The sequence below is a fragment of the Dendrobates tinctorius genome, unplaced genomic scaffold (genome assembly GCF_039654945.1).
Source record: "Dendrobates tinctorius isolate UK_male_01 unplaced genomic scaffold, ASM3965494v1 ptg000062l, whole genome shotgun sequence".
NCBI lineage: Eukaryota > Metazoa > Chordata > Amphibia > Anura > Dendrobatidae > Dendrobates > Dendrobates tinctorius.
This window is the reverse complement of record NW_027361730.1, coordinates 21,081,953-21,106,853: the sequence shown is the minus strand read 5'-3', so window position 1 is coordinate 21,106,853 and position 24,901 is coordinate 21,081,953. Positions and strand designations below refer to the sequence as shown.

The window sequence follows — 24,901 nt, the reverse complement described above, 5'->3', positions numbered from 1 at the left end:
GGCACTGTAGGTGTGTTTCCTGTCCTCCTCTCACTGCCGACTTTTATTCCCCATTGACTTACATTGGGTTTCGTGTTTCGGGACGACCCCGACTTTTCCCTATAATTGGACGATCTTGCTCGACCCGACTTTTGGAAAAGTCGGGTTTCATGAAACGAAACGCGACCCAAAAAACCCAAAAGTCGCTCAACTCTAGTAGTTACTATTAATGGTCAGTCTTTACCGCAGATAGGATGTAAAGAAATTACTGTTAAAGTGGGGCAGGTAGAGCTAAAGTCTCAAGGTTTAATAGTTGTTGATATTGATCGACGTGAATGTAATCCCATGATGACTCTTGGTACAAATGTAATTGAAAATTCTCTGTCCGAGGTTATTGTCTTGTTGCAACAGGTGGCTGGGACTGCTGGTTCCGGAGAACAACGAGTCCTGCAGAAGGAGATCCGAGGCCCTGATGCAAAGGCAACAGGTGGAACTCTCTGGCAGAGAGATTGGCAACGTCAGAGTGAGTGATGCTTTTCCCATTGCAATACCCCCCAGATGTGAAATGTTGGTTTGGTGTCGGGCAGCTATAGGCCTTAGAGGGAGAGATTACCAGGCGTTGGTAGAACCAGTATACTCCGAGAGCAGGCCCACTGTCCTGACAGCCAGAGGGGTGGTTGATGTACGAAAAGGGAGAGTACCTGTACGTCTTTTGAATTGTGGGGAGGAAGACGCCACAATACCTCGGTACGCCACAGTTGCTAAGCTGCTCACCGTTAATAACAACACTTTGCAGGCAGCAGAACCCTTGGTCTCATCCGATCAGGTGGAGGACAATGGCTCTGTGAAGCAGCCAGATGAGTGGTGTCAGCAACTGCAGGAGGGAACTGACTCTACACCTTCACACCAGAAAAATGGGGTTTACAGAGTGACACAAGAGTATGAGCGGGTATTCAGCAAACAACCACTAGATTTTGGGCAGGCAAAAGGGGTTCAACATCATATCCCCATTGGAGACCATCCACCCATAAAGGAGAGGTACAGACCTATACCCCCAACACAATACCAGTGTGCTAAGAGTATGTTGAGAGAGATGAAGGAGGCAGGGGTCATCAAAGACAGTTGTAGCCCCTGGGCAGCTCCAATAGTGTTTGTAAAGAGAAAGGATGGTACCATGAGAATGTGTGTTGATTACAGGGAAATTAACAGCATTACACATAAAGATGCCTACCCATCACCTAGAATTGAGGAATCATTGGCTGCACTTAAAACTGCTAATTACTTTTCCACCTTGGATCTCACTAGTGGGTATTGGCAGGTTCCCGTGGCAGAAGCAGACAAGGAGAAAACAGCATTTACCACTCCCATGGGTCTCTGTGAGTTCAATTATATGCCATTTGGGCTCTGCACTGCTTCAGGATTATTTAAACGGCTGATGGAGTGCTGTCTGGGACACATGAACTTTGAGACGGTTCTGTTGTACCTGGATGATGTTTTCTCCAAAACCTATGAAGATCATCTGGAGCACCATGCTGAAGTGTTTGAAGCTTTGTCCAATTTTGGCCTGAAGGTGAAGCCCTCCAAGTGCCACCTCCTGAAGCCCAAGGTGCAGTACCTCGGTCATGTGGTCAGTGCAGAAGGTGTGGCACCAGATCCTGATAAGGTCACAGTCATCCGGAACTAGCCGAAGCCCAGCAACCTTCATGAAGTACGCCAATTCCTTGGACTGGTAGGTTACTACCGAAGATTCATCAAGGGCTTTACTGAAATAGCCACCCCTATGCAAAATCTCCTGGTGGGGCAGTCCAAGAAGACCAAACAGAAAAATTCCACCTTTGAATGGACTGAAGAGTTGGAAATGTCCTTCACCAGATTGAAGATGGCTCTCACAGGAGATGAAGTTCTGGCCTACCCAGATTATAATAAACCCTTTGTGCTGTACACAGATGCCAGCAACGTTGGGCTAGCAGCAGTACTGTCGCAGGTACAGAATGGGAAAGAAAGAGTGATCTCCTACGCCAGCAGGAAGCTGTGCCCCACTGAAAGGAACCCTGATAACTACAGTTCTTTCAAGCTGGAGTTCCTTGCCATAGTCTGGGCTGTCACCGAAAGGTTCAAACATTACCTAGCCTCTGCCAAGTTCACTATCTTCACGGACAACAATCCGTTGACGCATTTGGACACTGCAAAACTAGGTGCACTGGAACAGCGATGGATGGCTCAGCTATCGAACTATGAGTTTACCATCAAGTACCGGGCAGGGCACAAGAATGCCAATGCTGATGCGCTGTCCAAAATGCTTAACCTACCAGATGCAGGAGAAGACCCTGAGGCTCTTGAAGAGATAGAGCTACCTCCCTTCCACCGGCCACTTGCGGCCCAGCGTGCTCAAGGAGTGAGAAACTGACAGTCTGGCTTGAAGGAGGTCACCCTGAACCCGTTGCCCCATCATGATTGGGCAGAAATGCAAGATAGTGACCCTGCAGTCCGCCTGGTGAAAGAGCTGCTGACACAAGCTGACTCACGTCCAGAGTCGGATGCTCCTGAAGAAACTCAACAGTTGTGGAAGGAGAGAGGCCGGCTGTTCATTTATGAAGGGAAGCTGTGTCGGAGGAGTATCAATGCCCGCACTCTTGAGCTGGTTTGGCAGGTGATAGTCCCAAAGAGAGAGGAATCAATGGTCCTGGAAGCATACCACAATGGAGCTGGACACTTCGGATGGAAGAAATTGGAAGTATTGCTCCGAGAGAGGTTCTACTGGGCTGGTATGAGGAAAGCCATTGAGAGGTGGTGCCGGGAGTGTGGACAATGTAACCTGCGCAGAAAGGATTGGGACAGCCAGAGAGCTCCCCTACAGCCAATTATCACCAAACAGCCCCTTGAGTTGGTAGCCCTGGACCATGTGAAGCTGGTTCCAAGCCGGTCAAGCTATATCTATGCACTTACCATTGTGGACCACTACTCAAGATTCCTGGTAGTTGTGCCTGTCAAAGATCAGACGGCCAAGACAGCAGCAAGAGCATTCCAACAGCACTTCTGTAGACCACATGGGTATCCTGAAAGAGTGCTGACAGATCAAGATCCAGCTTTCGAGGCAGAAGTGTTCCAAGAATTCTGCAACCTGTATGGTTGTAAGAAGATCTGGACAACACCGTACCACCCACAGACCAATGGTATGTGCGAGAAGATGAACCAGGTGGTGATTGACTTCCTGAAGACTTTGCCCTTGGAGGAGAGGAATCTATGGCCAGAGAAGTTGCCCGATCTGGTGGACCTCTACAACCATATCCCAGTGAACTCCACCAACTGTACCCCAGCCTATTTGATGAGAGCCAGACCTGGTAAGCTGCCTATTGACTTAGACATGGGAGTCCTGACACCTGAAGTAGCGTCACCAGATGCTGATTGGGACACAGAGAGGCAGCAACAGTACAGGAGAGTTCAAGAATGCGTGGAAAGGAGTCTGGCTCAGGCAAGGCAAAAGCAGGAGAAGCTTTACAATCAAAATGCACCTGCCGTTCCTTTGTCGCCGGGGGAGCAAGTCTTGAAAAGGAAGAGAAGATTGCACAAGTTGGGTGATCAATGGGAGGCTGAACCTTATACCATTCTGCCCTCGAACTTTGATAATACTAAGGTATGCCTTGTGAGTAAAGATGGAGGAGAGACCTCGGCAGCGGTATCGAGAGATCATTTGAAGTTGTGTCCTGACCAGTTGAAGGAAAGGAAAGAAGAACCAGATAACATCCAGCCCATAGTGGAAGAAGAGAAGGTCAGCACAGTGCTTGGGGAATTCCCTGCGAATTGGACTAGAGTGAACGATGCTATAGAATGCCAGTGTTGCTGTTTCCCCAATTGGTAGCACAAGAAGATGTGACTCAAGAGAATCAGGAAAATCGGGTAGCAGATGCCACACCAGCAGTGGAGCCAGAGAACCCTCGCCCTGCCAGTGGTGAACCTGTTATGCCCTTGGTGAGTCTAAGAGGTCACAGTCAGTCTAGTATCCCTGTGTTACATAGAACCCCCAGTAGTGTATCCAGTATATTACCAACTACACCAGTCTTACGCAGGTCTACCCGCACTACACAAGGTATACCACCCCTTAGATATCGTATATAGCAAAATAAATGTAAATGTTGAAATTGTGTATGTGTAAATATGTAACTGTTCTTAAGCTTTGTGCCTACAGGTAACCTGTAAGAGTTTCCTTTGGAATTTGTTTTATGGACACTGAACTACAGGACTTGTGTGTGGTCAAAAACTTTCACCATTTCACCAGGAATGGACCATGGACATTGATGCTGAACTTATCATCATAGGACCATTTTTTGAAGCACTTGGTTTTTGTACATTTTTCATTTTTAAATCTTGTACAATTGTTATTGTTTAACTGTTTATGTGTTTCATGTTTTTGTTCAGCCCAGGAGTGCTGACTTGCACTAGGGGGGAATGTGGCGCCCCCAGGAGTATGGTCGCCACAGTGGCTTTGCCTTCCTCCAGGGGTGGGTAATGCCAGGCTTGGAGGCAATGATGGGTCTCTCTCACAGTCAATCCATACATGCAACACAGTTCCACTCCAGGCCAGCAGGGAGAACTCTGAACCAGGATTAAGGGGAGGAGTGCTCTCTGAGGGCCAAGAGGAAGGAGTGGTCAGTTAGTCTGCAGAGGGTGAAGTGTGCAGACGTGTAGAGAGAAGCTGGAGGTTGAGCTAGGAAGGAGAGCTCCCTCAGCTTGAGAGCGCAAGAACTGGATCCTGGTCTCCACGGCTGTATGGATACTAACGGTCCTACAGCAGATACCAGAGGAGTAGGAGGCTGTAAATGCCCTACTCCCATCTAAGACTTGAGGCGCAACAGCAGCTTGGATAGAGAGTCAGGACTCAAGAAAGGAGTCCCTGAGAGAGGCTACAGCTGTCTGCCGTGCAAGTAAGGTTCTTGGGAACATCTGACAGGAGGAACTTCAGAGTAACTTAGTACTGGAGTAGTTCATTCAAACAAGCGCTGGGAAGGAGACTGCACAGCCCGTCTGCTGAGAGAGAATCCCTGGGTTGCTTCCAGGCTAACCTGCTCCGTTACCATCTGTAATCAGGACCCTGGACTGCAGTTATCAAGTAAAGGTACAGAAATTGCACCCCGCTAGGTCTTGTCTGCTTCCTACCTTTCCGACACTGCTACATCCCCGTGCCAACCACCTCTACACTGCCCTGGGACTATAGGTTCACCTGTGGGGAGCTTTTACACCCTTGCTGCACCCTACCATCAGTCCCAGCGGATTTGCATGCAGCGTCGGGTTAACACCTCCCTTGCCAAGCACCACAGGTGGCGTCACGAACTATTCCATTCCATTAACTACATTCCCCCATTACTTGGGCACCCAGGGCCATGGACCGGGTCACCGCTGCTGTGACACATTCCCTTGACACCGGCCCGGTACCGAGTACCCCACAGCCCTGGGAGGGCGACCCACTAGGATCTGGGCGTACAATAAAAATTCTGAAAAACCGTGTTGTGTTTTATTTCATTAAAATTCTTTTTCCTAGCTGTGTCTTTTTTTTAACCTTTTATTAATATAAGATTAATAATGGATAGGCGTCTTATTGATGCCTCTCCATTGTTAACCGAGCTTAATGTCACCTAACAAAAGCAAGTTGACATTATCCCCATATTACTCCATATCTCACCGCTACATGGGAGTGGGAAGAGAGGGGCTAAGTGCCAGAATTGGCACATCTTATTGATGCGCCATTTGTGGGGCAGCTGCGGGCTGGTATTTGTAGCCGTGGGGGCAATATCCATGGCCCCTTCCTAGTTTATGATTATTAGCCCACAGCAGTCTGCATAGCCTTTCTGGCTATAAAATATAGGGGGACCCAATGCTTTTTTTTTGGGGGGTCCCCCTATTTTAATAGGCAGTAAAGGCTATGCAGACAGTTGCGGGCTGATATTCATAGCCTGGGAAGGGGCCATGGGTATTACCCCCTTCCCAGGCTACAAATATTGGCCCCTGGTTGTCGGCTTTCCCCCTCTGGCGCATCTACTTTCCCATCATCTGCTAATGATGTCACTGTAGCGGGCATAGCCGGATGGGACAAGTAGTCCCATCAGACAATCCCCGCACAGCCCGCACAGGCCCCGCACAGCCCGCATACCCTCGCAAAATCCGTTTGGGTATGTTTTTTGGTGCATCGGTAAAAATGGCATGAAACTTGGAAAGCATTGCTTAAAGCTGTGAACTAAGAGTCAGGAATGCTTCCAGGGGTGATCCCCATGATGTCCCCGTGTAATTTGAGCAATGTTTCCAGCATTTTCTGACATTTTTAGACCTTTAAAGGACCACTGGGGCATCACAGTAAAAATGCCCGGGTCTCCCAAAGACTTACATTGGGCTCGTTGTTCTGTCCGAGCACCCGAGCATTCCAATGTGATCGGCTAGAGCAACGAGCACCCAAGCATTTTAGTGCTCGCTCATCACTAATGGCTATGTTAATAAAGTGTTGTGCCGGTTAGTATGTTTTTATTTATGTTAGGAGCATTAAAGGGATTGTTTAAATTTGTGATGAAAGTCTGCAGTCACTATATGTGACTGCAGACTTTTGAATTCTCACTGCATGTGCAGTGCAAGCTGTAAGGATTCTGTGGTGCTACCAGTGAGAGTGTGAGGTCACAACACCGCAAGTGTGCAACATGTGGTCACGTGCTGACTAGACATGTGCGGCCTCACTCAATACAAGTGACGTGTCATGTCAAAATGTGTCCTGAAGTATGCAAATCGCATATTTGCGCTCACATGACCGTCAACTCTTGCTGCTGGCACGGGAGAATCCTAAAAGTGTGCAGTACGAGTGCTGTGAGAATTCAGAAGCCTCCAGACACCCAGAGTGACTGCAGAGTTTCATCACCAACCAGGACAAGCCCTTTAATTATAAAATGAAGCCCTGTCACATGCCAATCCTAACAGAGTGTAATATAATCACTGTCCGGATTCAGCAGTCATCACATGGCCACTCCACTTACATGTGATTTTCGTACTTAGTCATGTGACAACTAGCTTTTCTTCATGATTCTCTCAATGAAACAGAAGCTGTCATTTTCCATTGAATACTGAAAAAATTAGGAAGCACAGCCCATCGGGACGTGATTGTAAGTGTGCAGATCGTATATGACTGAGTGGTCAGATGACGACTACTCCAACCACATGAGGGCAGGGTGCGCCAAACTGAATTCTGGTCCAGGGTGCTGGAGATCCTAGATCCATCTGTGTCGCAATGCTCGGGCCGGCATCCCTATTCCGCCGGTCCTTTAGTTTCTTCATGCACTGCGAGCACGCAGTGTTCACTACTGGACTGTGCGGCGCATGTAATGAAGGATGTCTTCCCGACACTGGCCTATGCCGATGTCTAGATGCACTCTGTGGGCGGAGCTAGTGCGCACTGCACTCCCGTCTCACAGATGATGACCGCAGCGTCAGCCCTTATGTCACAAAAGAGAAGCAGCTCCAGCCATCACATTTAGCGGGATGTTAGATAATCTGCATCATTTTCTTAAATTTTTTACAGACAGGCAGCAAAAAAAAAAAAGTGCCCTATTTTTATAGGCTGTCCTGGAATTTCTGGACAGCTTACGTAAATTACTCTCTCCCAACCCCATTGTATTCACTTTATAAAAAAAAAAAGTTTTTAATACTTACCTCTTTGTGCGATCTCCTGTGACTACACTTTCTCTTGTAGCTGGCGCGTACATGCTGGCGCAATGACGTCGTCGCTCTGGCTAGTTCACGTCACAGAAATGACGTAGCTTTGCTGCCAATCTCTACCGCTGGCAGCGGAGCATCAGAGGATTAGTGCTGATGATGATGGTAGTCTGGCCTTGTTCCCACCACCCCACTTTATGCCCTGGGCAGTAGTCCAGATTGCCTTCATTATAATCTGCCTATGGTTAAACCTATTGAATGGATCATAGTTGATTGTATTACCAGAATACCTCTTTATATAATAATATAAATGTTAAGATTTACATATAAATGAACATTAAAACATTGTAGCCACATTAAAATGTGGACCCCCCCCTTTAAAATAAAAACTGAGCCCACTTGCCGTGCCATTGCTATTACACAATGCCGTGACTCGGATTCGAACCGAGGTTGCTGCGGCCACAACGCAGAGTACTAACCACTATACGATCACGGCGAGCTACTTAGGCTCTTGACTTCTGCCCCTGTTACACTTATATTCATCTATACAAAAAAGTGACGTCATTGGACATTGTAATAAGTGTCGCTTCTTATAGTTTGACTATTGTCAATCAGATGTAGTGTAAGTAGTATTTCAGAAGCCATTGCTGATTGCCGAACAGTTCCGAAACTCAACAGCTACAGGGTCAGCTGTGGTAGCCTGCACCAGCATTTAATGGTAGAGATACATTTGACATTACATACACTTCTAGGTAAAATAATACCGTCAGCAATATAACACTATAAAAGTATTCAATATTAAAAAAAATAAATTTAAAAAAATCTGAAGCCCACCTGCCGTGTCATTGCTTTTACACAATGCCGTGACTCGGATTCGAACCGAGGTTGCTGCGGCCACAACGCAGAGTACTAACCACTATACGATCACGGCGAGCTACTCAGGCTCCCACGCCCTGCCCCCTGCCGCTCTGCTCTGTAAGAAAGAACCTGATGACGTCACAATGGAAATAGAACACTATAGTTTCTGCTACAGAATTGGCTCTATATAGTCTAGTGCTGAAGTTCCTGTACAGTAATGTCTCATCCAGCATATATATACTGTGAGCATAATTTGTGTATAGATTACACTCACAGTATATATATATATATATATATAGATAGATGTATAGTGCGACATTAATAAATATATATGTCACACTTTACCTCCTCAGAACATTAAAAAACTATAAAAACAAATATTAAAATATAGAGCCCACTTGCCGTGCCATTGTTTTTATACAATGCCGTGACTCGGATTCGAACCGAGGTTGCTGCGGCCACAACGCAGAGTACTAACCACTATACGATCACGGCGCGCTACTCAGGGTCATGGGCTCCGCAGCTGCTTCTAGGTCTTTTCAGCACACTGCCAGATGATGTCACAGTACGACCGATACGCATGCGTGAGCTCTCTGCGTCCTGCAGTCAGTGTTCCTCACAGTGTTATCAGCCAGCCGCCGTGTTCGTGCTCTTTGCTCAGTTAATGCTTAGTTATGAAGAATAAGCGACAAAAGGTCCTAGTGTAAAGCGTTACTGAACTACAGCAGAGCTGGTGCCACGATCTGTGCAACTGAGCATGCGCCAACATCCAGTGTGACGGGGATCCGTACAAGGCGCCTATAACTGTGGTGGTAGTAAATGCTGTGTCGGCTCTGCCGCCCCCTGCTGTCACTTGCTAAGTCAGCGCATTGTTGGCGCCGTAGCTGGAAGGCTGCCTGTGCTTCCACACTGCTGTACGCGGCTTCTTGTGCGGTTTCTTGTGCGGTTTGTCTGCACTCTGGTTGTGAGAAAGAGGCTGGGAATGCTAATGTGCGGTATTACCATAGTACATGCTGGGGAAGGGGGAATGGGTGGGTGACAACACCTCAATGTGTCGGGGACCCTTATTAAGGCTGTGTGCACACGCTGCGGATTTTGCTGCGGTTCCGCAGCGGTTTTGGCCGGTTTTTGGCAGTACAATGATTCCCTATGGGAATCAAAAACCGCAGTGCAGACGGTGCGGAATTTTCCGCGCGGATTATCTGCGGTTTTCAATCCGCAGAAAGAATTGACATGTCAATTCTTTCTGCGGATTCTGCTGCGGTTTGCCATCTCCTCCATTGAGGAGATGAAAAACCGCAGGGCAAAACCGCAGAGCAATCCGCAGGTAAAACCGCAGGTCTTTTGACCTGCGGTTTCACCTGCGGATTGTACAAAATCCGCGCGGATGAATCCGCACCTAATCCGCAGCGTGTGCACACAGCCTAAAGGGGCTGTCCACGAAATCTGTAGCCACGGAATTCTCACAGTTCTGTCAGGATTTCCCAGGGCAGTCACCACACGTGCACTGTGTATACATATATCTCTGCATATACATCTCGCCACAGTCCGACTAGACGAGGCCTTTCTCAGTACACTTGTATGGTGCGAGGCTGCGCATGTCTAGTGGGAATGTGCCAGGAGTCTACATAGCGCATATGTGCGGTCACATGACGGCCCGCTCCTGACACCGTACAATTCTGTGACAATTCACAAGTCTGCAGCCACATACAGCGACCTCAGCATTTTGTGCCAAACGTGGACAATCCCTTTAATGGCCCCGGAATGCTTCGTAAATAAAAATGTATGTTTACTCCTGGACCACCTCTTCTTCACTCTTGCCCGTGCCCCCTTGACCCCCGCCAGTCTCTTGATATAACCAATGTCATGTCTCCACTGCAAAGAACCAGCAGACAGTTGTTGCGATGCGGCAGCTACTTGATGTCTGTGCCTCGGTTATGAGGCCGGGATCACACATGTGAGAAACTTGGCCGAGTCTCGCATGATAATACCCGTGGCAGCACGCTCTGATCTGAGTGCCGGGGGCAGTGCCGGGTATTAACATGCAAGACTCGTCCGTGTTTCTCGCATGTGTGATCCAGGCGTGAGGGCTATAATCGGAGGTGCTGTTGGTGCGGCTTTTGAGGCTGGTAAATCTGATGAGTTTACCCTCTTATCTGTTTCATTTGGCCTCTATCTGCCACATGTGGAAAGAGCTAAGGAAACGCTCCCACACTCACGTACATGTAGATTCCGCACAGATGTTAGGCTAGTTTCACACTAGCGTATGGAGGAGCTGCAGAGGGATGCAGACTTCCTCTGTGAAGCTCCGCCCATGGCCACACCTGCTCCAGTCAGCTCCGCCTCCGTCGACATGCGGCCTGCGTACCCTATCTTTAGCATTGGGTACGCGGGCCGTGCCGATGTTTGCGGATGCCTCAGCATGCGTCGTTTTGATGGTGAGGCGACCTGCGCCGAACGCAACATGTTGCATTTTGGTGCGGTCGCCGCACCGTCAAAACGACTCATGTGGCGGCATCCACAAACATCGGCACGGCCCGCGTACCCAATGCTAAAGATAGGGTACGCAGGCCGCATGCCGACGGAGGTGGAGCTGACCGGAAGAGGTGCGGCCATGGGTGGAGCTTCATGGAGGAAGTCTGAATCCCTCTGCAGCTCCTCTATGCGCTAGTGTGAAACCGGCCTTAGGCTTCTTTCCCACGGTGAGTTTATGATGTTACAGATTTTCCACAACTATCAAGTAGATTTGTCATGATCCAGGTTGGATTATGACAGATAAATGCACAAGTAACCTTTTTTTTTCCTTAAGCTGTGTGCTTAAAGATAGTTTTGCCCCCGGTGGCCGTTAGGGTCATTGCACCCTGGTTACTTAAGTGCACATGATTATATAGCAGGTGTGATTGCTCTGGCTCTGCTATAAAAGAGTGCCAGGTGTTGCAATCACTGTTGGTGATAGTGGTCATTTCTATCCATCCTTGATGGAGGACGGAGCTAGAGAGAGTTCCTTGCAGCACAGTCAGAGTCCTGGTGTGGAAGGAGTCACAGAGGGGATTTCCTTGCAGCTCTGACAGAGCTTGGTGGCAGCTATTCAGGAGGAAAGCTGCATTTTGGTGGTGGACTCTGTTGCTGGGAGCAAGAGCCACAGAGCAAAGCTAAGTGGTGTTTCCCAGTTTGTCACTTTCCTCAATGTGGTGTTTTAGTGCAGTGGTGGAATTAGTTTCTGCACCGTCCACTTCACTAGTAAGGGCTAGGTGAAGGGCGAGCTAGGGTTCTTAGGTTCCAGCTCGGCGACAGGTGCGGAGCCTGTATAGGGACTGTTAGGAGTGTAGAGACTGGCTCAGGGAAGTGCAGTAGGTCTCCACGGCCCCGTTCCCTATCACAGGGCCCTCCATTGTATCAGTTTCCCTGGTGTTTTCCCTTATTATTTAAATTCGCCCTGCTGGAGGCGGTGTATCCAGTTTCACGTGTAATTCTGAAATTCGCCTGCTGGAGGCGGTGTATCCGGCTGCACGTTCTATTATTTAAATTCGCCCTGTTGGAGGCGGTGTATCCAGGGTCACGCGTGTCATATAAATTCGCCCTGCTGGAGGCGGTGTGTCCAGTCTCACGTGACCATCACATTATCACCAACAATACATTTTTCTCTGGTGAGCCATGGGCCAAGTTCAGACCAGTGAACAGTTGCTGCTGGCCCTCACTGAGATGAGTGAGGAGCTGCATGATGTGTTTCAGCAGCACCTGCAGTGGAACTGTGGGTCTGAGGCTTATCCTCTGCCTCAACTAGAGGGTCCATATACGGCTTTGGCGAGGATGTGCCGTGGAGTCCCTGCTGGGGAGCAGGACTTGCTTATACAGGCGGACGTACCCAGGCAGGTGGGTGGAGTCGGTGTCCCCATGGTGCTGCCTGTGTTCCCCAAGGTGAAGGGGTACGTCCCTGTAGTGAGCAGACTAATGAGTTAGTCCTTGGCACTCACGCCGAAACTTCGGTTATATCAGAGAAGCCGTGTCCCCCGGGTTGTGTGGAGGAAGACGACCTGGGAGTGTATATTTCCTCCCAGGTTGGCGATGTACCTGAGGGCATACCGGTGCTTGTTAACTATTAACAGTGGAGCAGAAGTTAGTCTGCTGAATGCTCAGTTTGTCCAGACTCATGGTCTGAGTGTTGAGACGCCGGACAAACCCATAAGCGTCCAGGCCATTAACTCTGTCCCACTGAGCCAGGGGGGGTTAAACCAAGTCGTAGAAGACATTGTGCTGTATAGTGAATATCATGATGAGTCCCAGTCATACTACATCTTGGAGGGAAATCCAGCACCTATCGTTGTGGGCCCCCCTTGGTCTAAAAATCACAACCCGGTTTTGGATTGGCGGACTAGGGAAGTAGTCAGCTGGGAGCAGTCGTGTGAGGGCTGCTGGCTAGGGGATACTGTTTCTGCCGTCTCTCTACAAACGTCCCCTTCCTCACCAGTGAGAGCAGCGGAGGGGCTGCAGGAGAGTAGGGGCAAGTCTCAACCCCCGCCATTAGCCAACCCTGGGAGGCGGAGACCTCGTGGTGGAAGGGGTTGGATGGTGGTGTACCCCTTGGTGAATTGCGAGGGTGTGAGTGTGGTGACACAGGGGGACACCTCTGCTGTCAGTGCCAGAAAGAGTTCACCCTATTTTGACAAACGAATGTGTGGCAATAAACGTTCAGGTCCGGACCTGTGTGTGAACGACCATGTATGGGTGGCCACCAAAAACATCCAGTGGAAGTGTGTTGCGGGAGTCTGGAATTCTCAGGTGATCGGGCCGTATCTGGTGTCGGCTAACCAGGGCCCGGAGACTTACCAGCTGGAGTTACCCACAAACATGCACATACACAACTCGTTCCCCAGGTTGGCGTTTTGGAGATGTGTGGTGCCTCCAGAACATACATTGCCAGTACCAGCGGTGCTCGTTTGTCATAAAACTGAAGTTCAGGTAGTGACTGGGGTGAACTCTGGACCTGGGTGTCCCCGCTGTAGGTGGTTCCCTGATGAGGAGCGGTCTTGAGGGTCCAGAGGCCCCTCATTAAGGGAGGGTACTGTCATGATCTAGGTTGGATTATGACAGATAAATGCACTAGTAACCTTTTTTTTTCCTTAAGCTGTGTGCTTAAAGATAGTTTTGCCCCCGGTGGCCATTAGGGTCATTGCACTGTGGTGGTTTCAGTTCTAGTTTTGCCCCCAGTGGCCGTTAGGGTCATTGCACACTGGTTACTTTAGTTTAGTGCACGTGATTATATAGCAGGTGTGATTGCTCTGGCTCTGCTATAAGAGTGTCAGGTGTTGCAATCACTGTTTCACTGTTGGTGATATTGGTCATTTCCAACCATCCTTGGTGGAGGAAGGAGCTAGAGAGAGTTCCTTGCAGCTCAGTCAGAGTCCTGGTGTGGAAGGAGTCACAGAGGGGATTTTCTTGCAGCTCTGACAAAGCTTGGTGGCAGCTATTCAGGAGGAAAGCTGCATTCTGGTGGTGGACTCTGTTGCCGGGAGCAAGAGCCACAGAGCAAAGCTAAGTGGTGTTTCCCTGTTTGTCACTTTCCTCAATGTGTGTTTTAGTGCAGTGGTGGGATTAGTTTCTGCACCGTCCACTTCACTAGTAAGAGCTAGGTGAAGGGCGAGCTAGGGTTCTTAGGTTCCAGCTTGGCGACAGGTGCGGAGCCTGTATAGGGACTGTTAGGAGTGTAGAGACTGGCTCAGGGGAGTGCAGTAGGTCTCCAGGTCCCAGTTCCCTATCGCAGGGCCCTCCATTGTATCGGTTTCCCTGGTGTTTCCCCTTATTATTTAAATTTGCCCTGCTGGAGGCGGTGTATCCAGTTTCACATGTAATTCTGAAATTCGCCTGCTGGAGGCGGTGTATCCGGCTGCACGTTCTATTATTTAAATTCGCCCTGCTGGAGCTGTGTATCCAGGGTCACGCGTGTCATATAAATTCGCCCTGCTGGAGGCGGTGTGTCCAGTCTCATGTGACCATCACAAGATTACTTTACTTGCATTTTTCATTGCATTTTTGAGGGGTTTTTTTAAATGCATTTTTATTGCTATTTTGACTCTGTTTTTTGTCTCTTGTCATATTTTAACCCCTGCCTTTTTGTTTTTCGCTCCCCTTCTTCCCAGTGTCATAACGTTTTTTTTTTACCATCAATATGGCCGTGTGAGGACTTGTTTTTTGCAGGACGAGTTGTACTTTTGAATGACACCATTACTTTTTCTACACAGTGTACTGGAAAACAAGGAAAAAATTCCAAGTGCGGGGAAATTGTAAAAAAAAAGTGCAATTCCACAATTGTTTCTATTTTTTTTGCGATGTTCACTAAATGAATGTTCAGGGTTAAAAAAAAGTTTGGTTCAGGTACCAGAACAGTACCTGAACCTCATTCACATGAATGGGGGGTCCGAACATTCAACATTTGCCACCCTGTCATGTACATGACAGCGCAGCAAACACTGCCTCTGATGACAGCGTGAGCCCACAGCTGTGATCAGAGGTAAAAAGCTTAACTCTACTCACTGGCTTTGGCTGATGGGACTACTACTCCCATCAGCCTACGCCTGCTGCCGCTAATTACAGTGAGAGCAGGCGCGACTGATGGAAGTATTCATCAGTCTGCTCTCTAAATAAATAATTTATAAAAATAGGAGTAGTAGTCCTATCAGCCGACGCTAGTGACTGTAGGTAAACTTTATACCTCTGATCTCAGCTGTGGGCTCAGCCGGAGGTTATGATCTTACCGCCGATCAGAGGCAGTGTTTGCCGTGGTGTCATGCACACGACAGTACTACAAACACCCGGTGTTCAGGGGCCGAACCAAACAGTACCTTCCTGGTAAAGTCCTTGTTCAGGGTCTGTCCCCGAACAGTAGGTGTTTAGTACGGACCCTGAACTTTACTGTTGGGGTTCGCCCATCTCTAGTCATAGGTTGTGAATGCGTTAAATAAAGCTTCTCTGTTTTTGATACTTCCTGGTATTTGGCTTTGGAAACAGTTTATTGATTTAGTCAGGTGCGTATTACATGCGATTTTTATGTCTTTCCGCCACAGAAACACACTGAAATGGATGTGATTTTTACCTGCCGATTTTCTGCATCTAATGAAAGTCTATTGGGAAATTCTGCACAGAGCTTAGCGTACTCAAGAGAAATTGACATGTTGCAGATTTAAAATACGCACCGCAGGTCAGTTTACGATGATTAAGAAAAAAAGCACAGTGGGCCTGAGATTTCTATAAATCCCATCCACTTTGCAGAAACTATAAGACGCTGCATTTTTCATGCAGCAAAAATGCTTAGCGTCAAAAACGAACCAAAATCTCATCGCGGGTACACAGCCTTATGGTATTTTTTAAACTCACGTAAATCTGATACTTCAGAAAACCCTGTTTTTTTCCTGGAACATCTTTGTGTCATTTTTTTCAGTAGTGTGCATATCCCTAAAGCTTTTATGTATATATTGGTTTGTTTTACATGTGTCTCTTTACTCCTGGGTTCCATAAGTGTTCCTTCATGGTTATGCTACCTTCAGTCTGAATTTACAATGTCCTCATTCCAATAAGAATAAGGAAAATAATTGCATGAACAGGTGTGCCCATACTTTTTACTCATATTGTATATGCAAACCTACTACTTCTACCTATTTACAGTATGTGCGAAACGTGCGTCGGGTGTGGTGGACGCCCGGACTTTCTTATCTGATAAGATAATGAATATGTAACTACTTTATTTACTAGGCATAATGCAGGTGTATATACACTGCTCAAAAAATAAAGGGAACACTTAAACAGCAGAATATAACTCCAAGTAAATCAAACTTTTGTGGAATCAAACTGTCCACTTAGGAAGCAACACTGATTGACAATCAATTTCACATGCTGTTGTGCAAATGGAATAGACAACAGATGGATATTATTGGCAATTATCAAGACACCCTCAATAAAGGAGTGGTTCTGCAGGTGGGGACCACAGACCACATCTCAGTACCAATGCTTTCTGGCTAATGTTTTGGTCACTTTTGAATGTTGGTTGTGTTTTCACACTCGTGGTAGCATGAGACGGACTCTACAACCCACATAAGTGGCTCAGGTAGTGCAGCTCATCCAGAATAGCACATCAATGTGAGCTGTGGCAAGAAGGTTTGCTGTGTCTGTCAGCATAGTGTCCAGAGGCTGAAGGCACTACAAGGAGACAGGCCAGTACACCAGGAGATGTGGAGGGGGCCGTAGGAGGGCAACAACCCAGCAGCAGGTCTGCTATCTCCGCCTTTGTGGAAGGAGGAACAGGAGGAGCACTGCCAGAACCCTGCAAAATGACCTCCAGCAGGCCACAAATGTGCATGTTTCTGCACAAACGGTTAGAAACAGACTCCATGAGGATGGTCTAAGTGCCCAACATCCACAGAAGGGGGTTGTGCTCACAGCCCAACACCGTGCAGGACAATTGGCATTTGCTAGATAACACAGTATTTGGCAGATTTGACATTGACGCCTTGTGCTCTTCACAGATGAAAGCAGGTTCACACTGAGCACATGTGACAGACATGACAGAGTCTGGAGATGCCGTGGAGAGCGATCTGCTGCCTGCAACATCCTTCAGCATGACAGTTTTGGCAGTGGGTCAGTAATGGTGTGGGGTGGCATTTCTTTGGAGGGCCGCACAACCCTCCATGTGCTTCCTAGAGGTAGCATGATTGCCATTAGGTACTGAGATGAGATCCTCAGACCCCTTGTAAGACCATATGCTGGTTCGGTTGGCCCTGGGTTCCTCCTAATGCAGGACAATGCCAGACCTCATGTGGCTGGAGTTTGTCACCAGTTCCTGCAAGATGAAGGCATTGAAGCTATGGACTGGCCTGCTCGTTCCCCAGACCTGAATCCAATTGAGCACATCTGGGACATCATGTCTTGCTCCATCCACCAACGTCACATTGAACCACAGACTGTCCAGGAGTTGGCGGATGCTTTTGTCCAGGTCTGGGAGTTTATCCCTCATGACAACATCCGTCGACTCATCAGGAGCATGCCCAGGTGTCGTAGGGAGGTCAAACAGGCACATGGAGGCCACACACACTACTGAGCATCATTTCCTTGTGTTGAGGCATTTCCACTGAAGTTGGATCAGCCTGTAATTTGATTTTCCACTTTGATTTTGAGTATCCTTCCAAATCCAGACCTCCATGGGATATTCATTTTGATTTACATTGATCATTCTTATGTTTTCTTGTTTTCAACGCATGCCACTATGTAATGAATAAAGATTTGCAGCTGTGATATTTCAGTCAGTAATAGCTACGATGTGGTATCTTAGTGTTCTCTTTATTTTTTTCAGCAGTGTATATCTACTTCTATAAAGCTTACCCTCTATTATGGGATCTCTTACATCCGCTTGTATTCTTTAGGGTATAAGTGAGTGGTATACTATAAAACATTTTTCTGTTACCAGACTTCTCATTTATGCCTTATGATATATAGATATGTTATATATAGATATACACTGCAGATAAATTAACTATGTCTAATTTTATATACAGCCATGTTTACTGTGTAATGATTTGCTATCTAAATGTTACACCTGAGATATATGTTAAAAAGGTGATATTTCGTTTGCCTCTGTATACTGCTCTTCCCCTTCTATGTTTTTAATGACAAATTTTATTGTCCAGATCACATGATAATTATGTAGTTCACTTTTAGGCCGTGGTCACATTTGCGATTGCCATGCGAGAAACTTGCACGAGTCTTTCGCATCAATACCCTGCACTGCCTCCGGCGGTTCAGACCGGAGCGTTCAGCTGTATAGAAATACGGTCCCGAGTGCCGGTGGCAGTTCCGGGTATTCATGCGAAAGACTTGTGCAAGCTTCTCGCATTGCACACGCAAGTGTGACCCCGGCCTTATACATTTTGTCTGTTTTCTTTCATCAATTTGCCTCATCTGTGGTCTTTTGCCTTCTTACATGTTTATATGTTGTGGTATGTCATTTTATGGCTTTGTTTTATGATTTGTAGTTTTATACTTTCCTCGGTCTGTATATCTTTAATTCTTTAATTGGTGTCCCTATATAATCTATACTTTATGGCCTACTTTATAGGATTCAATGTGTTTCAGTATAATATAGTAGTAAAAATCTTATCTTACTCATTATTATGTAAAGAAAACATTACTGTGTGGTGAAGTTGTATTTGTTTATTATGAGTGTAAAAGAAGCTTCTGCGCAAAATGATCAGGAGTATTATATACAAGACAGGCACGGGCATAAACCTGCAGACTCCTGATTGACAACTTAAGTGCTCTTTTACAGCAGGTGGAAAAATGAAGTTTGAACTCCTGATAGGTTAGAATATGTATATTGATAAGCAGAAGCTAAGAAACAGCTGATTTCATATAGCCTTGGAATGATAGCACTGTAATAATAGGTGAAAAGTTCATGACTGCATTGCTTTATCACTATGCAAACACTACATTACAAGGGCACACATATCTCTATAAGATGTTTCTTGCATAGTTTTGTGACCTGTTCTGTAATATATCACTGCTCACATTTCCAATGTATGTCAGGTATTTCACAGTATACACCCTTGAAGATGCTAACACTTAGTTTAAAACTTACAAAAAATGGGGGAGCAAGATGGGAGGGCAGCACAAAATGTAGTATTTAGCGGCAAAAATTTGCATTTTTAGGTTGTATTACTCGGGATCAATTTCTTATAGAAAGAACAGGGCTTAAAGAGAATCTGTCACCGTGTGTTTGCTACTAGTGTTTTGATAAAGTCACTGTTTTATCTGCAGCAGACAAGTTCTCTGAATGCTGAGCTCTTTATAACACCACCCACCAGGGGTGTACACTGACAGCTTGGGGCCCCTGTGCAAGAAATGTGTCTGGGCTCCCCTCCTTTTAAGGCGACAAAGCTACATAAATATATACTGTATATAGCCACACATACATGTGTATATATATTACATAGTCTACTTTATTATGTACTAGCTGAAGAGCCCGGCACTGCCCGGGCATAGTAACTAACTGTGGTTAGTTATAGCAAATTATAATTATCCTCCATCCCATAGTCCCTTATTATACAGTGCCCTTTCTTGTTATGTACAGCACCATCCCTTACATATCGGATTATATAGAGCCCTGTTTTTTATTACATACCGTCCAGTCTTGTTAGCTGTATAATGCAATGATGGATGATGGAGCATGGGAAAGCTTCCTTTCAAATGGAGGAGCTATTGGACTGGTCATCTGGTCACTGGCTCCTCCAACAGAAGTCATTTTATATCTCAAAAGAGAGGGGACTATGTAATAAAAAAGGGCACTGTGAATAACAAAATTAACAAGAATACACTATGTAAGAGACAGCACTGTACATAACAGCAGAGGAAGCTATATAATAAGGGATGGCAACATATATAACTAGAGAGGATGGTACGTAATAAGGGACGGTGTTATACATAATAAAAGAGGAAACTATGTAACTAAGGATGGTGTTATACAGAATTAGTGAGTACACTATATACTAAAGGACTGTGTTATACATAATAAGTACGTACACTATATACTAAGGGACTGTGTTAGACATAGTAAGTGAGTACACTATATACTAAGGGACAGTGTTAGAAATAATAAGCGATAATAATGTCTTCCTCCACCTACCCCTGTCCTAAGTCCATTATAAGTCCCCATTTCTCCCATCCCAATCCCCCACACCCCTCATTGTCCTCCTCCTCCACATCTCATTATTTTCCTCTCTTCCACCCCATCATTGCCCTTTTCACCTACTCCATCATTGCCTTCTCCCCCACCACTACCATTACTTTCTCCTCTGCCAACCCATCATTGCCCATTCCACCACCTCCATCATTTTCTCCTCCCCCACCACCCCCATCATTGCCCATTCCACCACTGTCACGATCCATTTTCAGATCTGGTGGTGACCTCCCCCCTCCTTCCTATAAGGCTGTGTGCACATGCTGCGGATTCTGCTGCGGATTGATCTGCGCGAATTTTGCAAAATCTGCAGGTAAATCCGTAGATCAAAAGACGTGCGGTTTATCTGCGGATTAGCCTGCGGTTTTGCCCTGCGATTTATCATCTCCACAATGGAGGAGATGGTAAACCACTGCGGAATCCGCAGAAAGAGTTGACATGCAATTCTTTCTGCGGATTAGAAACCGCAGCAAAATCCGCGCGGAAAATTCCGCAGCATCTGCACTGTGGTTTCCATTTCCCATAGGGAATAATGGTACTGTACACCGCAGCAGAAACTGCTGCGGATCCGCAGGGCCAAATCCGCTGCGGATCCGCAGCAGAAACCGCAGCGTGTGCACACAGCCTCAAAGGTCATCAGCTGCTGCTGCTCCCTGTTGGTAGTACCGGTCATTCACTAACCAACCTTTGAAAAGAGAGGAGCTATCTGGAGCAGTGCTTTTTGCAGCCTACCTGGTGCAGTGGTGTTTCTGCTGAAAGCTGAGTTCGGGTGACATACTCTGCTGCCTAAGTTATTTGTTTTTCCCTGTCCATTATTTTTCCTCGTGTTTACTAGTACAGCGGTGAGGACCAGTGTCCACACTTGCCAGTTCCCTAGTAAGGGATAGGTGCAGGGTAAGTGAGGGACTGAGGTGTCCTGGTTGGCAACACGTTGAAAGAACCTGTATAGGGAATGTGTCAAGATCTCAGTGCGGGTTTGACTCGCACACGTGGGGTTAATGTTTGGAACCAGTGCTGATGACTGTCATTTCTGGGGTTAAAGGTTGTGATCCCGATGCAGGCTTACCTGCACACCTGGGGCTATGATTGTGGCCTCTCCCTGGTTCTGGGGGAGGCTTCTTATAGCCTCAGGACGCTCCCATCCCTGTCAGTTATACTCTTGCCCTTGGCATTGTGTGGTGACCCCTGAGTGTGTTTGTGATGTGTTCTGGTTACTTGATTCTCTGTGTATGACTCGGTCTGTTCTCTGGATATCGCTTTGGATTCTGCCTGGTACCTCCTATGTCTGTTTGGTTTTGATCTCTGCTTGGCCCTGATTATCCGCTCTGTCTCATCCCTGGTACTGTACTGTGATCCTGTGTATGACCTTTGGCTTTGTCTGACCTCCCGTCTGTTTATCCCTCCTGTACCTCGTTTAGCACTGCTTCTGTACTCAGGACACGCGCACTGGCTCTATGAGCAAGTGTAGTGCGGTGTCTCTGACATTATAACTGACCCTTTCAGTTTTTTTGTTTGTTTTTTTTTCTGAAGAAAAGAAAAAAAAAAAAAGTGTGTGTTATCCTCATGGATCCCATACAAGCCTTGGCTGATCAGGTCAAGCACCTGACCCAAATGTTCCATAAGCTCAATGTGGAACAACGCACGATGGCCCATACCCAGCAACAGTTGGTGGTTACTGTGCAGGGGGCTGTCGATGCAGGGGCTTCTGGTTCTGGGGGTAGGGATGTGTCATTAGCGTCCCCCGAATCTCCGGTCAAATTACCAGACCTTTTCTCAGGGGATAAAAAGGAGTTCAGGTCTTTCAGAGAAGGATGCAAGCTTTTTTTTTTCTCTAAGGCCCCGCTCCTCCGGGGATGAGTTCCAGAGGGTGGGGGTCATTATTTCCCTACTTCGGGGGGCTCCGCAAGCATGGGCTTTCTCTCTGTCTTCCTCTGCTCCTGAACGTATGTCAGTGAACGCATTCTTTGAGGCCCTCGGGCACATTTATGATGAACCTGACCGAGTGCGATATGGCAGAGGACATGGTGATGAGTGTCTGTCAGGGGAAACACACAGCTGAGTGGTTTTGTTCTGAGTTCCGCCGCTGGGCGGCAGAGGTCTCTTGGAGCGACGCCGCACTCCGAGGACTCTTTCGCAGAGGCTTGTCCGAGCGGCTGCAGGATGCCTTGGCGTTACATCCCCCACCTAACTCTCTCGAGGACGCCATGACCCAGGCCGTCCGGATGGACCGCAGGCTGCGGGCCAGAGGGGTGATGCAGGTGGATACTCCATTATTCCCCAGTGGAAAAGAGACTGCCCCTGAGCCCATGGATGTAGGCGCCCTCTCCCTGAAGGATACGGAGAGGAAACGCCGGAAGGACAAGCAGTTATGCTTTTACTGCGGTAAAACGGGACATTGGAAAAGGGAGTGCCCGAATTGCCCGTCTTCAAACCCGGTCGGCGGGAAACGACTAGGTCTGGGTAGTCAACGGGGAGGCTGCTCAGACCCTCAGGTACCATTTTCCTCATTTTCTAAAGTAGTACTGCCTGTGGAACTGTTTGTGGATGGTAGTTCTTTTTCCTCTACAGCCTTTGTGGACTGCGGATCATCTATTAATCTTATTGACTCCCAATTGGTCACACACTGCAAGATAGGGACAGTTAGGCTCAAGGTTCCGATCAAGGTGATGGCCATTGACTCATCTCCCCTCACTAAGGAGGGAATTCGCTTTATGTCTGATGTGTTTTCGCTCAGAGTGTGCGCTACTCATGTGGAAAACATAAGTTGTTTTGTGCTGGACAATCTACCTGCAGGGTTGGTGTTGGGCATGCCCTGGTTACAACACCATAACCCAGTTATTAACTGGAAAACGGGGGAGATTATACAATGGGGGTTTAATGATTTTGAGTTATATGATAAAGCCGCACTGCTGGTTGAACCTGTTAAATCTGTGTCTGTATCATCTGTCGAGCTGGAAGGTATTCCGGAATGCCTGAAGGACTTCGAAGATGTATTCTCCGAAAGCAAGGCCGAGACGTTACCGCCACATAGACCCTTTGACTGCGCTATTGAGCTGGTCCCGGGGGCTAAATTACCCAAAGCCTGTCTGTTTAATTTGTCCGGTCCTGAGCGCTTGGCTATGAAGGAGTACATTACTGAAAGTCTGCGCAAAGGACACATACGTCCTTCAGTCTCACCTGTGGCGGCAGGTTTCTTTTTTGTAAAGAAAAAAGATGGCGGGTTACGTCCCTGTCTCGACTTCTGGGAGCTTAATCAAATTACTGTACGGAATACGTACCCCCTTCCGTTGATTCCCGATTTATGTAACCAACTATCAGGGGCAAAGTGGTTTTCTAAACTGGACCTTCGGGGGGCATATAATTTGATAAGGGTCCGAGAGGGGGATGAATGGAAAACCGCGTTCCTCACGACCGAGGGACTGTTTGAAAATTTAGTCATGCCGTTTGGTCTTACCAACGCCCCTGCCATATTTCAGAATTTCATCAACGTGGTATTCTCGGATCTCATTGGTCGTTTTGTCGTTATCTACTTAGATGATATTTTGATATATTCCCCCGACAAGTATTCTCATTTGGAACATGTACGAACTGTGCTCCAAAGGCTGAGAGAAAATCATTTGTATGCCAAATTGGAAAAATGTGTATTCTGTGTACAAGAGTTGTCCTTTTTGGGGTTAATTGTATCCGGTGAGGGATTTCGCATGGACCCCAAGAAGGTGCAGGCCATTGCGGATTGGGTGCAACCCCGAGATCTTAAGGGTCTTCAGCGCTTCTTGGGGTTCGCCAATTATTACCGCAAATTTATCCGGGGGTTTTCGCAAGTGGTCAAACCTCTCACGGATCTAACATGCAAAGGTGCGGATGTGAGAAATTGGTCCTCGCTCGCAAAAGAGGCCTTTGCGACGCTGAAAAAATGTTTTATGTCTGCTCCTGTGTTAGTGCAGCCAGATCCGTACAAACCATTTGTCGTGAAAGTGGATGCCTCTGAGGTGGGGGTGGGGGCGGTGTTGTCCCAAGGGCCTGCCACTCTAACCAACCTCAGGCCATGTGCTTTCTTTTCCAAGAAGTTCTCTGCTGCGGAAAGAAATTACGACATAGGCAATAGAGAGCTTCTTGCGGTCAAATTGGCGTTTGAAGAATGGAGGCACTTTTTGGAGGGGGCCAGTCACCCGGTTACGGTGATCACGGATCACAAAAATTTGTCGTACATTGAGTCTGCTAAAAGACTAACGCCCTTGGTCACTTTTTTTTTCCCATTTTCAGTTTACAATTACATTTCGTCCAGGGTCTAAGAATGTCAAGGCTGACGCCTTATCCCGCAGTTTTCAACAGGTGTCGCCCCATGAGCCACCGTCCTCCATTCTTCAAACTGGGGTTGTGATAGCAGAGGTCTCATCTGAATTGGAACGGGAGATTCAGGGGGCCCAGTCGCAGGCCTCGGCAGCCAAGCCGGAGGGGAAGTTGTTTGTCCCAGAGCAACTTCGCCTGAAACTCTTGCAGGAGTTCCATGAATCCAAACTGAGTGCTCACCCTGGTATTTCAGCTACACGTCTGGCGGTGGCTAGGATCTTTTTGTGGCCTACCCTTGGTTCGGACATAAAAAAATTCATTGCTGGTTGTGGGGTCTGCGCTCGTTCTAAAAGCTCTCATAGCCGGCCG

General features: G+C 47.3%; 1 long non-coding RNA gene and 3 other non-coding genes across 4 annotated transcripts in view; all 4 read right to left on the bottom strand.

Annotated features, from left to right (window-relative positions):
* LOC141093142 (uncharacterized) overlaps nucleotides 1-8,607 on the bottom strand; it is a 185,574-nt gene extending 176,967 nt beyond the window's left edge. Inside the window, exon 1 of the long non-coding RNA XR_012232991.1 lies at nucleotides 8,500-8,607. This is a non-coding gene — a long non-coding RNA (uncharacterized lncRNA). The remainder of the gene's footprint in view (nucleotides 1-8,499) is intronic.
* On the bottom strand, nucleotides 8,090-8,161 carry TRNAH-GUG (transfer RNA histidin (anticodon GUG)). The gene has a single exon. It is a non-coding gene; the product is annotated as a tRNA-His (tRNA).
* TRNAH-GUG (transfer RNA histidin (anticodon GUG)) lies at nucleotides 8,525-8,596 on the bottom strand. Its single transcript has one exon. It is a non-coding gene; the product is annotated as a tRNA-His (tRNA).
* A 339-nt stretch (nucleotides 8,608-8,946) lies between the features above and the next one.
* Nucleotides 8,947-9,018, bottom strand: TRNAH-GUG (transfer RNA histidin (anticodon GUG)). The gene has a single exon. It is a non-coding gene; the product is annotated as a tRNA-His (tRNA).
* Nucleotides 9,019-24,901: the final 15,883 nt, after the last annotated feature.